A 16,035-nucleotide genomic window follows, 5' to 3' on the forward strand; every position below is an offset into this window, starting at 1 on the left:
TCATCTATTAACCTCCAGTGAAAATGTATTTTTTTCCTTTTCCTACCAGCCTCTCTCCTCATCTCATTTGGGATACGGTGTGATTCCTGGGTAGGATCATCTTCAGCCAAGAAAACTGGAAAACCACGGTGTCCCGGATCTTTGTTGTTTTCGCTGGTTCTGCCACACAGTGTCACTGTTGAAACAGGCAATCCGGCCACTGCGTGCCATCCTGCTGGCCAATGCCCAGGGATCTTAGGGAATGAAGCAGATACCTCCAGGAAATACAGTGATCTGAGAGCAGCTGCTGTATGCCACTTCAGTCTCCTAGAGAGGTTGCTTCTATTTAATTTTTTTTTTTTTTATGATGGAAAAAAGCTGTAAGACCAGTGTACAGGAGGGACCTCACACCTGTGCATCCTGCCCATGACTGGGGCTTAGCCTTGTTGCCTCGCTTCATTCTCAAATCTTTGAGTAGACTCATCCAGAAGCTCCATGCTGGATGGCTTCTTTGCATGTGGAGTGCTGCCATCATGCTCAAGTAATTAGCATCTTCTCCTCGGCAGTATTGACTTGTAGATTCCTGTTACAGAGAGTCCCTTGTAGGAGAGCTGCTGCTAAGTCGCTTCAGTCGTGTCCGACTCTGTGCGACCCCGTAGACGGCAGCCCACCAGCTCCCCTGTCCCTGGGATTCTCCAGGCAAGAACACTGGGGTGGGTTGCCATTTCCTTCTCCAATGCATGAAAGTGAAAAGTGAAAGTGAAGTTGTTCAGTCGTGTCCGACTCTGCCCACCAGGCTCCTCCGTCCATGGGATTTTCCAGGCAAGAGTGCTGGAGTGGGGTGCCATTGCTTTCTCCGTATAGGAGAGCAAACCATGACAAAAACTGGAAAACTTCCCTTTCTTTGGACGTCTCTGCCCAGTGAGTTCCTTCCGTGCTTCCTAGGTGGCGCTAGTGGTAACGAACCCGACTGCCAGTGCAGGTTATGTAGGAGGCGTGGGCTCGATCTCTGGGTTGAGAAGACCCCCTGAAGGAGGGCTTGCAACCCGCTTCGGTGCTCTTGCCCGGAGAATCCCAAGGACAGAGGAGCCTGGCGGACCATGACCCATGGGGTCGCAGAGTTGGACATGACTGAAGTGACTTAGCATGCCCAGATGAGTTCTGGGGCATGGCTGTTCCTGCCAAGTGAAGTGGGCTGGGATGAGGAGGCAGACAGGGTTGAAGGAGTGCTGAAGTAATATCAATTGTTCACTCCTAGCTCTAAAGCCAGATCTCAGGTCTTTAAATGTACTGAGGGTGCTTGTCATAGGAAGTATGTCCATGAAGAGATGCCCAAGACAAATAGATTAATCCAGAAAATAAACAAACTAAATGTATAACATGATCCCATTTCCCCTATTTTCCCTTGTATTTCTCTATTATCTGAATTTATTTTTTATATAGTATATGCATGATGACTTTGCACATAGTAAAAAAACAATAAAATTAGAAAAACATGCTAAACTGCTGGCATATTGGTCAGGAATAGAGCCTTCAATTGAAGGAAAAATAGGGGGATAAGGTGGCATCTTTATAAAGACTGGTTTTGGAAACATTGGAAAAGTCATATTATCAAAATTATTTTTAAAAATGATGAAACACAAAGTAAAATCCATTGTTGTTGCTGTTTAAAAATTTAGTCACTAAGTTGTGTCCAACTCTTTGCGACCCCACGGACTTCAGCATGCCAGGCTTCCCTGTCCATCACTATCTCCTGCAGTTTGCTCAAACTCATGTCCATTGTGTCAATGATGCCATCCAACCAGCTCATCCTCTGTCGTCCCCTTCTCCCCTGCCCTCAATCTTTCCCAGCATCAGGGTCTTTTCCAATGAGTCAGCTCTTTGCATCAGGTGGCCAGAGTATTGGCGCTTCAGCTTCAGCACCAGACCTTCTAATGAACTGTGAACTAGGCTTTATTTCCATGAAATGATGGTAAAATGATGAAAATAATATCAGCAAGCATGCCCTGAAACAGCAGAATCATGGAGGAGCAGATGGCATTTCTGCCTTCTTTTGGCCAAGAAAATGTTCTGTGCCTTCTCCTCATGGAGGCTTCCTCTTTCTGTCTTCGCTGTTGAGTAAGTGGTAAGTGGCTATGTTCTCTCCAGGGGATCATGCCAGTATCTGAGAGGCACCCATTATTTGACTAGAGATTAGGGATTGAGAAGATGAGGGAAGCTGACATTTAATAGCACTGCTGTGTGTCCAGCACTGGGCCAGTGACTTTACTGCTCTCATGACCTAAAGTCCTTGGATCCAAGAGGGGCTAAGAGCAAGTTTAGAGGTTCCAACTTCCCCCCTTTAGTTCAGTTCATATACTTTTTTAAAGTTTTTTTTTTAATGTGGACCATTTTAAAAGTCTTTATTGAATTTGTTACAATACTGTTTCTGTTTTATGTTATGGTTTTTTGACTGCAAGGCATGCGAGATCTCAGCCTCCTGACCAGGGTTTGAAGCCACATCCCCTGCACTGGAAGGTGACATCTTAACCACTGGACCACCTAGGAAGTCCCCATATTTTTAAATAGACTTTATTTTTTAGAGCAGTTTTAGTTTGCAGCACAGATGAGAGGAAGGTACAGAGGCTTGCCATAAACCTCTGGCCCCCAATGAATGCACAGCTTCACTTTTATCAACATCCCCCATCAGAATGGCGCATTTGTTACAATTGATGAACCTACTTTGACACGTCATAATCATTCCAAGTCCATAGTTTACATTAGGGCTCACTGTTGCTGTTGTATATACGATGGGTTTGGGCACCTGTATAATGACTGGATCTACCATTATAGTATCACACAGACTAGTTTCACTGCCCTAAAAATCCTCTGTGCTCTAACTTTCATTCCCCATAACCCCTGACAACCACTGGTCTCTTTATTGTCTCCATAGCTGTCTTCTCCAGGGTATCACATAGCTGGAATCATGTAGTCTGTATCCTTTACAGATAAGTTTCTTTCACTTAGTAAAGTGCATTTAAGTTTCCCCCACAGTATTCATGGCATGATAGCTTATTTCTTTTAGAACTGGATTATACTCCATTGTCTGGATGTACCACAGTTTATTTATCTAGTCACCTGCTGAAGCACATCTGGGTTGCTTCCAAGTTTTGGCAATTATGAACAAAAGCTGCTACTATAAACATCCATGTGCAGGTTTTTGTGTGGACATGTTTTTAACTCCTTTGGATAAATACCAAGGAGTAGATGTTAGCTTTTGGCACTTTCTCCTGCTTCTATGAACTTGAAAACTACAAATATGTATACCTGTTTTATTAAAAGGGCTAATTCAAATTACCCACATATAAACTAAAGTCTCTTTTAGTTGCATATGTTTTCTGTCTTAACTTGGATGATATTAGCTCGTGGGGCAGATTAAAACTGATTTTTTTCAGTGGATTTACAATAAAATAAAAATTTACAATAAAAATATGTTTCTTAGTTCCCAGTCCAAATTAGCTGGAACGCTTTCCATGTGGCTATTCAGGGTCCTGCTTCCTTCCATCTCCACCAGGTGCCCAGAGTTTTTTCCATTCAGCTGATGGCCTGGGAGAGGGATTTTGTGGAAGTCAAGTGTGTCTGAATCACCTTAACCTGCAGGAGACAACATCACTTCTGCACATATCTCCTTGGTAAGAACTGGTCCTGTCTAGGTACTGGGGAATGTAATGTTTCCTGGGCAGCCATTTCCCCCTCAAACTCTGCACTCTAGAGGAGGACCATGCGTCTTTCCTGGTTACCCGACTACCCACCACAGGTATATGTGCTTGCATGCTCAGTTGTGTCCGACTCTTTGTGACCCCATGGACTGTAGCCACCAGGCTCCTCTGTCCATGGGATTCTCCAGGCAAGAACACTGGAGTGGGTTGTCATTTTCTCCTCCAGGGGATCTTTCCAACCCAGGGATCAAACCCGAGTCTCTTGCATCTTCTGCATTGGCAGGTGGCTCTTTACCACTGTGCCACCTGGGAAGCCCACTCACGATTCAAATATATGATTTTGGATTCTGGAAAAATCCAATGTTTAATCTCATCAGTCACTTTCCAATTAGCAACGAATGCCAGAAAAAAAGAGGTTATTTGGAGTTAAGGAGAAGTTTGGGGCAGCGGGTAGGGATGGCTTCCCAGCTGGTGCTAGTGGTAAATAATCTGTCCGCCAATTCAGGAGATGCAAGATGTGGGTTTGATCCCTGGCATGGGAAGATACCCTGGAGGAGGAAATGGCAACCCACTCCAGTATTCTTGCCTGAAAAACTCCATAGACAGAGGAGCCTGGTGGGCTACAGTCCATGGGGTCACAAAGAGTTGGACATGACTGAGTATGCATGCACAGCGAGATGGTATAGAGATTCAGATCAGTCATCCTGGAGCTTCCTGCCTGAAGTTATGCAAGCCATGGATTGACAGATGTAACGTCCCCTGAGCAGAGTGGTCAGAGAATAGAAGCAGATCTGTTTCTCAGCAGATTCCTTAGCTGGGTAAAAACCTTCCATGGATTACAAAGAAGGTCAATGTTATGTGTGTTTCCAAGTGTTAGTCACTCAGTTGTGTCTGACTTTTTGCGACCCCATGAACTGTAGCCCACCAAGGCTCCTCTGTCTGTGGAATTTTCCAGGCAAGAATACTGGAGTGGGTAGCCATTCCCACCTCCAGAGGGATCTTCCCAACCGAGGGATCGAACCCGGGTCTCCTGCATGGCAGGCAGATTCTTTGCTGTCTGAGTATTTCCAAAATTATTAGTAAAACTAAACACCCCTTTGTGTAAGAAGTCGCTTTACCTCTAAAACACTGCTGTTGGCATTTCTAATGGGTTCAGCTATTTGGAGAACAAAATAGTATCATATCTTACAGTTGAAAACATGGACATCTTATGACTCGGCAATTCCATCAGTGCTCTCGATAAGGATTTATTTTCCAGTCAACAACCCCAGATAACAAAATAGTGAAAACAACTGCATATATAAATAACTCCTAGTGGCTTCATTTTTTGACAAGATGACATCTGAAGAGCAGAAAAAAATTGACCAAGTTCTTATGAGAGAGAAATCGATTCTTTTGGAATGCCGCTGTCAGCAGGGGAAAATACACTTTGGCAGCAAGTTTCTAAATGATGGAGACCGTCATGCTGTTTGTCTCACAGACATTCTCAGGGCAAGTCTGAGAATTAGAATTTCAGTAGGTAAAAATATCTGTGCAGAGAAGAATCAGTGAGTTACATCAGGTAGTTCATATGAGGTGGGCAAATATATGAGATGGAATCATAAATTTTACAGTAACATTTTAACTCATTAAAAAAATTAACAGAAGTATTGATTCAGGGAGAATGGAAATGTTATAGGATTTCTCAGTTGTAGGAGAAGTGGAGATTTAGAGATAATAATTTGCTTTGCGGACCGACTGCAAAGCAGTTACTTCAAGTAACATGATAGGAGCACGATCATGATCACCCTAGTGATACCTGTAGTGAATTTTCTTTTGTATGGTCACTTAATTGAGGACCTCAGCTCTTCCGAAGAGTGTGCTAGAAATATAAAATGTATATACTTGGGTAGAGACATGGATGGACCTAAAGACTGCCACACAGAGTGAAGAAAGGCAGAAAGAGAAAAATAAATATCACATGTGAACGCATCTATGTGAAATCTAGAATGATGGTACAAGTGAACCTGTTTGTAAAACAGCTATAGAGCCTCAGATGTAGAGAACAAACTAGGTATGGACACCAAGGAGGGAAAAGATGTGGTGGGATGAATTGGGAGAATGGGACTGTCATATCTATACACACTACCACGTATACAATAGATAACCAGGGAGCACCTACTGTGCAGCACAGGGCACTCGACCCAGTGCTCGGTGGTGATCTAAATGGGGAGGAAATCCAAAGAAGAGGGATAAATGTATGCTTACAGCTGATTCACTCTGCTGCGCAGCCGAAACCAGCACAACATTATAAAGCAACTATAGTCCAATAAAATTAATTAAAAAATAAAATGTATATGAAATAAAATGGATCTCAGAGCAGATAACTGTGTCACAGACTTCATGGGCTTAAAGCTCAGACATTGTACTCAGAGTAGTTTCCTCACAATACTGCTTGAATTTGTCTAATCTAACTTTGTGTTTGTGTCTGACAGACCTGACTGGCTGTTTCCTCCTTTAAATAGCATTGTTTAAGAGGAACACATTAGAGGGGTAGGGGTGTGTGTGTGTGTGTGTGTGTGGATACACACCTAAAACATGGTTCTTAGTCGGGTAACTTTGCTTCTCCCTCTACCAGGCAACATTTGACACAATGTCTGGAGACATTTATTTAAACTGAAGTGTGGTGGATTTGCATTAAGTTAGTTCAGGTTTGCGTGCGTGCTAAGTTGCTTCCGTTGTGTCCAATTCTGTGTGACCCTATGGACTGCAGCCCCCCAGGCTCCTCTGTGCATGGGATTCTCCAGCCAAGAATACTGGAGTGGGCTGCCATTTCCTCCTCCAGTAGTGCAAGTGTACAGCATAGTAACCCAGTTATTTTTTCAGATTATGTTCCATTATAGGTTATTACAAGTTACTAACCATGACTGTGCTGTACTGTAAATCCTAGTTGCTCCTCAGGTTTATGTATAGTAGTTTATACCTGTTAATACCATACTCCTAATTTATCCTCCCCCCTTTCTTTCCCTTTTCATAACCAAAAGTTTGTTTTCTATGTCTGTGAATCTGTTTCTACTTTGTATATAGGTTCATCTGTATTATCTTTTAACTTAAAAATTTTTTTCTTTGCCTACCAGAACAACAAGGAATTTCTGTTTTATTTTTTATTCAACAGTATAGTTCAATTTAACTTTAAAATTTATATATAGTCTCTAAACAAAATACATATTATGGGACAAAAATTATTTATTAGAAAAATTATTTGTTGGCTAATTTTGTTCTCTAACATAATTAAAGTTAATTAAACATGCTTGATATCTAAGTGAAAAATAATTTTGTAATATTATCAAATATTTTACTAATAAACTTAATAATATAATGTTTGACAATACACTGATCTAATACAAAATATTTTTACTCAAAATAACTTCTTTATTCTACATCATGCAAAATTATAAAGTTATTTGAAAAAAATCCTAAGAGAACTTTTAAGAAATGTATTTTTTTTGAAAAGGCTTAGTATATCAAAACAAAAATTTAGCAAACTTATCTAAACAATTGTTAAGGTCTTTCCAGTTTTGAATGTCTATAATCTGTTTATTCCATTCATCAGTTTATTATACAAGTAAATTAAGTTACTTAATCATTCAATATTTGTTGGCTCTCTAACATTATAGCATAATGACCTGTATTACTATTTGTACAACAATGGATGCATTATTTGGTTATGATAATGTATATTCTTTATGGATACATTTTAATTTTTACCTATTTAATTCCAGTTAGACTATAAGTCTTTCAAGAAAAAACTATATATGAGAATTCTTCACTTTCTTTGGGGAATTAGTTAAAAGGAATATATCAATCCTGTTGCTTCAAAATGTCTTGTTGAAAAAACTCTAAAATTGTATTACTCTTTAGATTCCACATCTGAGTGACATGATATAGTATTTGTCTTTGTCTGATTTACCTCAGTAAGAATACTATTCTCTAGATCCATCCATGTTGCTGAAAATGACAATGTTTCCTTCTGTTTTATGGCTGAGTAATAGTCCATTGTATATATACACACTGCAACTTCTTAAGTCAGTCGTGTGTTGATGCCAAGACATGGGAACAACCCAAATGCCCAGTTTTTTATTGGATTGCTTTTGTTTTTTGATACTGAGTTGTATGAGCTATTTGTATATTTTGGAGAGATTTTTGACTGTCCTGACTGGGAAGGAAAGGAGAATTGTTACTGGTATTCAAAGACAGAGGCCAGGGATGTTGATAAAAATACTAAAGTACACAAGACAGCCCCTACCCGAATGAAGAATTATCAGGCACAAAATATCAGTAGTTCTCCTAGAAGCAGGCAGAAGAACATCAGAAGGATGTGTGTGGCAGCTTACAACCTAACAGTGAGGTAGGAGGCAGAAAAATGATACAAGCAGACACATGAGTTTCAAAAAATTAAATATGCAAAAGCATGTCAGGGTGACATGACTTAGCACGGAGGCAAAGAACTCGATGCATGTCAATAAACTGCTGAGGCTTCCTCTGTATCAGTGTGTGGAGTGGTAATGGCTGTTCAAATAATGTTAATGTATTCAGTTTAATAAAATATGTGGGTGATCTTTATTACCTGCAGCTAAGCCAGAATGCAGATGGTAGAGACTGACATCAGTGATAAACAAATACTTCTGAACAATGCCTGGAGCTAAGGGACTGCTACCCGGTGTACTGGAGGCAGAATTTATGTGAGAAAGGACGTGCATTCAGACATCCTAGCCTTGCCAGTGTGTAACCTTGGACAAATTTTAAATCTGACTCTCTGCAGGGGATTATCAGATCTACCATGCTGAGTGCTATGAAGATTAAATAAAAATATTTGTGTAAAGAGCCTGAGGCATAGAAAGCACTTAATACATAAGAATTTTTACTATAGAAATGATAAAGAAATCATTCATTCATAATGTTAATAATAAGTAAATACTACCTAGACTTATTAAAAAGCAGAGACATCACTTTGCCAATGAAGATCTGTATAATCAAAGCTTTGGTTTTTCCAGTAGTCAGATGTGAGAGTTGGATCTTAAAGAAGGCTGAGCACTGAAGAACAGATGCTTTTGAACTGTGATACTGGAGAAGACTCTTGAGAGTCCCTTGGATTTCAAGGAGATTAAACCAGTCAATCCTAAAGGAAATCAACCCTGAATAATCATTGGAAGAACAGATGCTGACACTGAAGCTCCAATACTTTGGCCACTGGATGCGAAGAGCCAACTCATTGGAAAAGACTGACGTGGGGAAAGATTGAGGGCAAGAGTAGAAGGGGGCAACAAGAGGAGAGGTGGTTGGATAGCATCACCAACTCAATGGACATGAATCTGAGCAAACTTGGGGAGGTAGTAGAGGACAGAGGAAGCTGGCGCGCTGCAGTCCATGGGGTCACAGAGACTTGGACACAACTTAGCAATTGAACAGCAACAAAATCTATTTATATTTATAATGTATTTATATAATAACAATACATGAGGAATAATTTTTATAGATAATCTGATGTCTTGAGGTCTAGACATCTCAGTATCTTGGCGATTGGCAAGTAAAAGGTGATCAGCACAATGCTGGCTACCTGAACTCTATGACCAGCCACTCACCCATTCCTGGACAGCAGTGATGAGTTTCTGGAGCAAGATGGTAGAATGAGGGTGCCTCTCAACCAGACAGACCTCGAGGATGGGAAGAGGAGAAACAAGCATTTACCTGAAAGTAAACGCTCCAGATATTGAACAAAGGACTCCACCACTACATTGCTGAATTTGATCCACCCAACAGCCATCTCATCGGAAAAGACCCTGATGCTGGGAAAGATTAAGGGCAGGAGGAGAAGGGGGGCGACAGAGGATGAGATGGTTGGATAGCATCATCAACTCAGTGACCATGAGTTTGAGCAAACTCTGAGAGATAGGGAACCCTGGCGTGCTGCAGTCCATGGGGTCACAAAGAGTCAGACACGACTGAGTAGCTAAACGACAGCAACAGCCATCTCGGTGTTGGAGGGAGACTGTCAGTCTTGCCTATTCCAGCTCCTACCTGCTAGGAAAGCAAAGAAATCCTGCAGCATCTGCACGTGTAATTAAATCACTTCCATCAGAAAGAACCCACATCAGTGAGGCAGTCACATACCCAAGACATGGTTAAGGGCATCAGTGACTATCTTTCTCTCCTTTAACTCCTGGACCTCTTATAGCTTCATCTTCAGACAGAACTAGATTAGTATCCTGGCTTCAGGGCTTACTACCTTCGGGGCCTTGTTACCTTGGTGAAAAAACTGTAGAGAAGCAAGTTACTTTATCTCTTTAAGCCTCAATTTCTTCAGTTGTAAAATGGGATAATAATAATTCCTATTTCTCAGGGTTATTGTGTAACAAACATTATTAAATAAAAATTAAATACATACATTCAATACATATAAAATATTACAGATAAAATCATGTCCATGAAGCATTTAGCTCAAGGTTTGCATATAATAATTCTATGAATGTTGACTGCTCTTTTCATTATTAATTATTACCACCCTAGGGATGGCTTTGGATAAAGATCTTATTGAATATTACCCTGATGATCTGGGTCCTAAGTTGGCACTGCTCTCAAGGAGTAATTCTTCTATTGGATTTCCAGTAGTAGTTTTTAAAATTTGCAAAAAAAAAAAAAAAAAAATTCAACTTTGAATTCCTTTTCAATAAGGAATAGCAACTTTTTCCTTTTTAAAAAAGTTCAAACAGTATAATTGGTCAGAATTACTGTATAAAAGTGGACATTATCAATAAAAAAATGCAAACTCATTGTTGAAATCACAAACTCATTTTTGTTGGAATTACAAACTCTTGTTAAAATTACAAACACATCTTATATCCTTTTTATACTTTCACATTGGTGAAAGGAACATGTCTTGGTTTATCTTGAGTTATTTCAAGTATTTTGAGTTACTGCTTTTTATTTTATTGTCTGTTTATTCTAAAATAAACAGGTAGGTCTGCACCTGCTCGAGTCCAGTGTCCCTTGTGGGAATGGTCTAGCCTTACTCCTAGGACACATGACCTTTGAGCAGGTTGTGTGTACCGTATAGAAGACGGAACTTGTCTCAATTGAGATAAACTTTCATTTTTTGCTGTTTGAGCAGATAAAGGTGAGACAGGAGCAAAAGCAGAGTTGTAGGCAGCAATAATTCTAAATATTGGTTTGCTTTGGGGCTTAGACCTGGACCAGCTTCTCTATTAATGTCAACTTGTTAAATGAGTTCACCCTGGCTGTTGGTTTTGAATACCATTAGCATGCTGATGACTGTATTTATATCTACAGCCCAAATCTCATCCCTGAGGTAATTTTCATCCATTGTACTGCCTACTTGACATCTCCATGTGACTGTCTAATTGGAAATCTAAACTTCACACATGCAGAACCACCCTCCTGATTCCAGACCATGACCTTCACCAGGCCTATGCCTCTCTAGCTCAGTAAGTGGCCCCACTCCAGTGATGAAGAATTGTCTGGTCTTTGTCTCCATTCCCGGGACTCTCTAAACCTTTGGAATCTCCCAGGTGATAGGACTGTCTTTGTTAATCATGGCAGGTCTCTTAGACCACACCTGATTTTATGCTAATGAGATGACTTAGGACAAGGGCCAGCCGTGCCAGAAAGACAGCTGTGTGATTTGAGGGTTGGGGCCTTGAGCCATCTGATATCAGCCCAACCTCTGAAGATGGGGGAGCTGGAGAGTAAATTCAATTCTGTGGCCAAGGATTCAATGCATCATGCCTATATAATGAAGCCCCCTTAAATACTCTGGGCACTAGGGCATGAGTGAGCTTCCTGATTTGTGATACGCATTGACGTGCTAGGAGGGTGACACATTCCGAAAACATGGAAACTTCACCTTTGGGCTCCTCCCAGACCTCACCTTATGTGTCCCGTCATTAGGCTGGCCTTAATGTGTATCCTGTATTATAAAATTGCAAGTAAAATGTTTTCCTGAGATCTATAAGTTGTTCTAGCAAATTGTTAAACTTGAAAGGAAATGAACCCCAAATAGGCGGCCAGTTGGTTAGAAGCACAGGTGACCTGAGAACCCTGGAGCTTGTGGAGGACCACGCTGTAAACCTGTGAGGTTTGAACTAACTCTAGGCAGTCAGCCCGAGCTCATCCACTCCTTCCCCTCCCTACTCCCCCCTCCTCAATCTCACTACCATCACTTAAACCTGAACAACCGTGACAGTCTTTTCCTTCCACCCTTGGCTCTACAGTCTACCCTTTATTTTCCTCCATTCTGTAATCAGAGTGATCTTATAGAAATGGAAACCACTTAATGACATGATACTGAAAAATGCTCCTACAGTTTCCCCTCACACCTAGAATAGAGTGAAAGTTCTTCCCAGGGTCTACAAGGTCCTGCACAGACTTGCACTTGTGTGTTTATTTAACCTCAATTCCCTTTATTCCCCAATGGCTCAGTGGTAAAGAATCCACCAGCAATTCAGGAGATGCAAGAGATTTGGGTTCCATCCCTGGGTTAGGAAGATCCCCTGGAACAGGGCATGACAAGCCACTCCAGTGTTCTTACCTTGAGAATCTCATGGCCAGAGGAGCCTGGTAGGCTACAGTCCATTGGGTCACACAGAGTCAGACACAACTCAGCATGTACACATGCCCTTTATTCACTGAGCATCAGACACACTGGCTTCTTTCTAATCCGGTACCACAGTGATACTCAATCTAATTGCACTTTAAAATCACCTGGAGCACTGAAAAAATACCAAGCATTAGAGTGAAGCCTGGGCATTGGTATTTTTAGAATGTTCTCCAGGGTCATCAAATGGGCAGCCAAGGTTGAAAGCCAGAGCATCAATACAAAGAGCTCTTTTCTGCCACTAGACTTAATTCTTGTCGTCCTGTCCACCTGGAGTGCTTTTGAAATTGCCAGGTCTCACTTCAGACATCATCTCCTCAGAGAGGACGACTCAGACATTCTCCTAAGGTGACTCTTAGTGTTTTCCTCTTTCTTATCCCTTTATTTACTTTATAATACTTACTTTAATTTGTAAGTATCTTGCTTATTTAGGTTTACTTATATCTGCTTCCCCCAGTAGAATGTGAGTACCACGAGAATGGAGTCTTCTTTGTTGCTGTATCTTTAACTGCTTAGCACAAAGGTTGGCATAGATGCTCAGCAAATACATTTTAAGTGTTTCTTAAGCAAATAATTGAATAACTGAAAAAGCTAGCTAAGGTTCTACATGGAAAAACTACTCAAAAATGCATAACCAATGGGATCTACTGTATAGCACATGGAGCTCTGCTCAGTGTTATAGCACATGAACTCTGGGTGGGAGGTGAGTCTAGGGGAGAACCGATACATGTAAATGTATGGCTGAGTGCCTTTGTTGTTTGCCTGAAGTTATCACAACATTGTTAATTGACTATACCACAATACAAAATAAAAAGTTTTTTTAAAAGAAAACTAGTACTTGATGAATTTCACTGCTCCTTTGTCTTTCTGTATGTAGTTTATCTGTGTCTATATCTACATCTCTATTTCTACATGTCTATAGACACAAACATATGAATATATGTGTGAATACACATACACATACTATATGTGTAGTATATGTTTTTTCCTAGAAAAAAAATGGTTCTTTTAAAAATATTCGTCCAACACTGGGAAAATGTGAAGTAAATGAGTCCCAGGAGGCCTAAAGAGGAGAGGAACATCATTTGGCTGTCAAACTGGAGACTGCTCAGGTTGAGGTCTTGGGCTCAAAGCCTTCCTGGAATGCTGCCGTTGTTGGACCGACGTCTGGTCCTGTCTCAGGCCTCAGCTTTGGTGTCACTGCTTTGCACCAGAGTTGAGTGCCCTTCTGTGACAATCACTGTGGAGAATTTGACATGCCCTCTTGTTTGTCCTGTCTCTCAGGGGCTGTCCTGTCTCCATTCTCTGAGCACCCAGAACAGTGCCTGGCAAACAGCTGGAGCTCAGACGGGCACTGGATGCACTTGAGCACAGGGCAGGGACAGGAGAGGTTTCAGAGACATTAAACTGGGCTCGGGCCCTAGCTGCTGCTTCAATTGTTTCACCACCCCGGACAGAGTCACTTCATTGAGAAGATAGGGAGAACAGTATCTACCCTCAAGAGTTGTGGGGCCAAATGAAAACTATACTGGGAAATGATTTTTAATAGCTATGTCCATTAAGTTTCAAATTAAATTGAATTTATTGACTTCTATGTGGTACATATTAATATATTACTCAGCCAAAAAGAAAGGAACAAAACTGGGTCATTTGCAGAGACGGGGATGGACCTAGAGACTGTCATACAGAGTTAAGAGAGCCAGAAAGGCAAAAACAAATGTCTTATTAACGCATATATGCAGAATCAAGAAAAATGGTATAGACAATCTTATTTGCAGAGCAGAAACAGGGACACAGTCTTAGAGAACAAATGTATGGATACCAAGAAGGGCAGAGGGCAGATGGGAGGAATTGGGAGACTGAGATTGACATACATACATTATTGATACTATGTATAAAATAGATGACTAATGAGAATATGCTGTATAGCACAGAGAACCCAACTCAGGGCTACATGGTGACCTAAATGGGAAGGAAATCCAAAAAAGGGGATATATGTATATGTATAGCTGATTCATTCTGCTGTACAGTAGAAACTAACACAACATTGTAAAGCAACCATTCTCTTAAAAAATTAATTAAAAAAATCTACTGGCTTCTCTATTTTCTCAAAGCAGAGACCTCAGACCTGGCCAACCACTTCAGACCACGGGGATTCATCAGGGAGCACCACTGTGCCCACTCTGCGCCTGCCCCTCCATGGTTCTTTCAGGCAACTGCGTTTCCCCAAGTTTCTTGACTACTAAGCAGGGCTCTGAGCTGGTGCAGATTCCCTGAAGACCAAGCTCCCCTCTGGGTGCGTGGCTTTGTGGAGACCTGGAGGACGGGTTAGCATCTGTGACATGTAAACGGAAAATACATGCTGGGATCTTTGGGTCACTTTTTTCCCTGATCATTAAACTACAGCATGCACAGGAAAACTGTGAGCCTGAATATTAAATGTGGGGAACTGACAGTGGCTTCTTTGATGGAAAATTCTCAATCTGATTCTCAGGAACTTACTGGTAAGACCTCATTGCTTGATTGATGAGGTTGTTGCCAAGGATTTCTTTTTTTAATCTTTGACATTTTTAGCTTGCCTACAATCCAGGAGCTTCAGGCACAGGCAGTTCTGTTCTTTTCTAGGAAAATGAACCTCTTTCCATGAAATAGATTTGTTTCTGAAGGCTCATTTTGATGTTGTCTCCCTCTCTCTTCCTGTGATGCAAGAAAGCTGCAACAAGGTAGGCCCTCTATCTGCAAATCTGAAACCATGGGGAATGAAGTTGTGCTCAGGAAATTAAAAAGAAAAATTCATGCTAGGTGGGGCTACCTATCTATGGAATATACCCTAAGATTGTCTGCGAACATTTAAGCAAACAGTTGGAGGACACCACAAGCTCTATCCAAGTGGAAAAACACATCTACAGTTGGAGAGAATCCATTTCAAATCCTGGCTCTGTAATCTACTACAAGTGTAATCTTGGGAAAATTTCTTAAATTCTTTAAATCTTAGTTTCCTTATTTTTCAGTATATAGTTTGCCAATGTATACAGCAAGGAATTTATTATAACAATTAAATGAGGTATTATTGTATCTGAGGCCCCTTGGATAATGCTCATACATCACAGGCACTGAGTATAATGTTATTATCTCCAGGTCCATCTTCTTTATGAAGGTTCTTAGGGTATAGTTTCAAGGAGGTGGGAAAATTGGATGTGACTGCAACTTTGAAAATGAATTGTCGACATTTTTTGGAGTACTTAATCTAAATGCTGTGCGATAGGTATTAACTCAACACACTGGGAGGTAGGTTCAATTCTCCCCTCTATCATATACATTAGGAAAATGAGGCACAGAAACAAAGTCACAGAGCTGAACAGTGGCCGAAACAGGATGCCAATTTAGAGGGTGTAGATCCAGAACCTGTGTGCCAAGCCACTGACTGTTCAGCTTCCTTCCAGGGTATAAATCCAATTAACTTGTTTCCTTACGTTAAGAAAGACCAGTGAAGAGGCGAGAAAGAGTAAATTTTATTTGTGTTTACTTATGGCTGTGCAGAGCCTTCGCTGCTGTGTGGGTTTTTCTCTAGCTGCGGAGAGCGGGGACTGCTCTCTAGCTGTGATGCGAGGGCTTCTGACTGTGGTGGCTTTTCTTGTTGTGGAGCACAGACCCTAGGGCACACAGGCTTCCGTAGCTGCAGTTTCCGGGCGCTAGAGCACAGGCTCA

Source organism: Oryx dammah, unplaced genomic scaffold, assembly GCF_014754425.2.
Source record: "Oryx dammah isolate SB20612 unplaced genomic scaffold, SCBI_Odam_1.1 HiC_scaffold_16, whole genome shotgun sequence".
NCBI lineage: Eukaryota > Metazoa > Chordata > Mammalia > Artiodactyla > Bovidae > Oryx > Oryx dammah.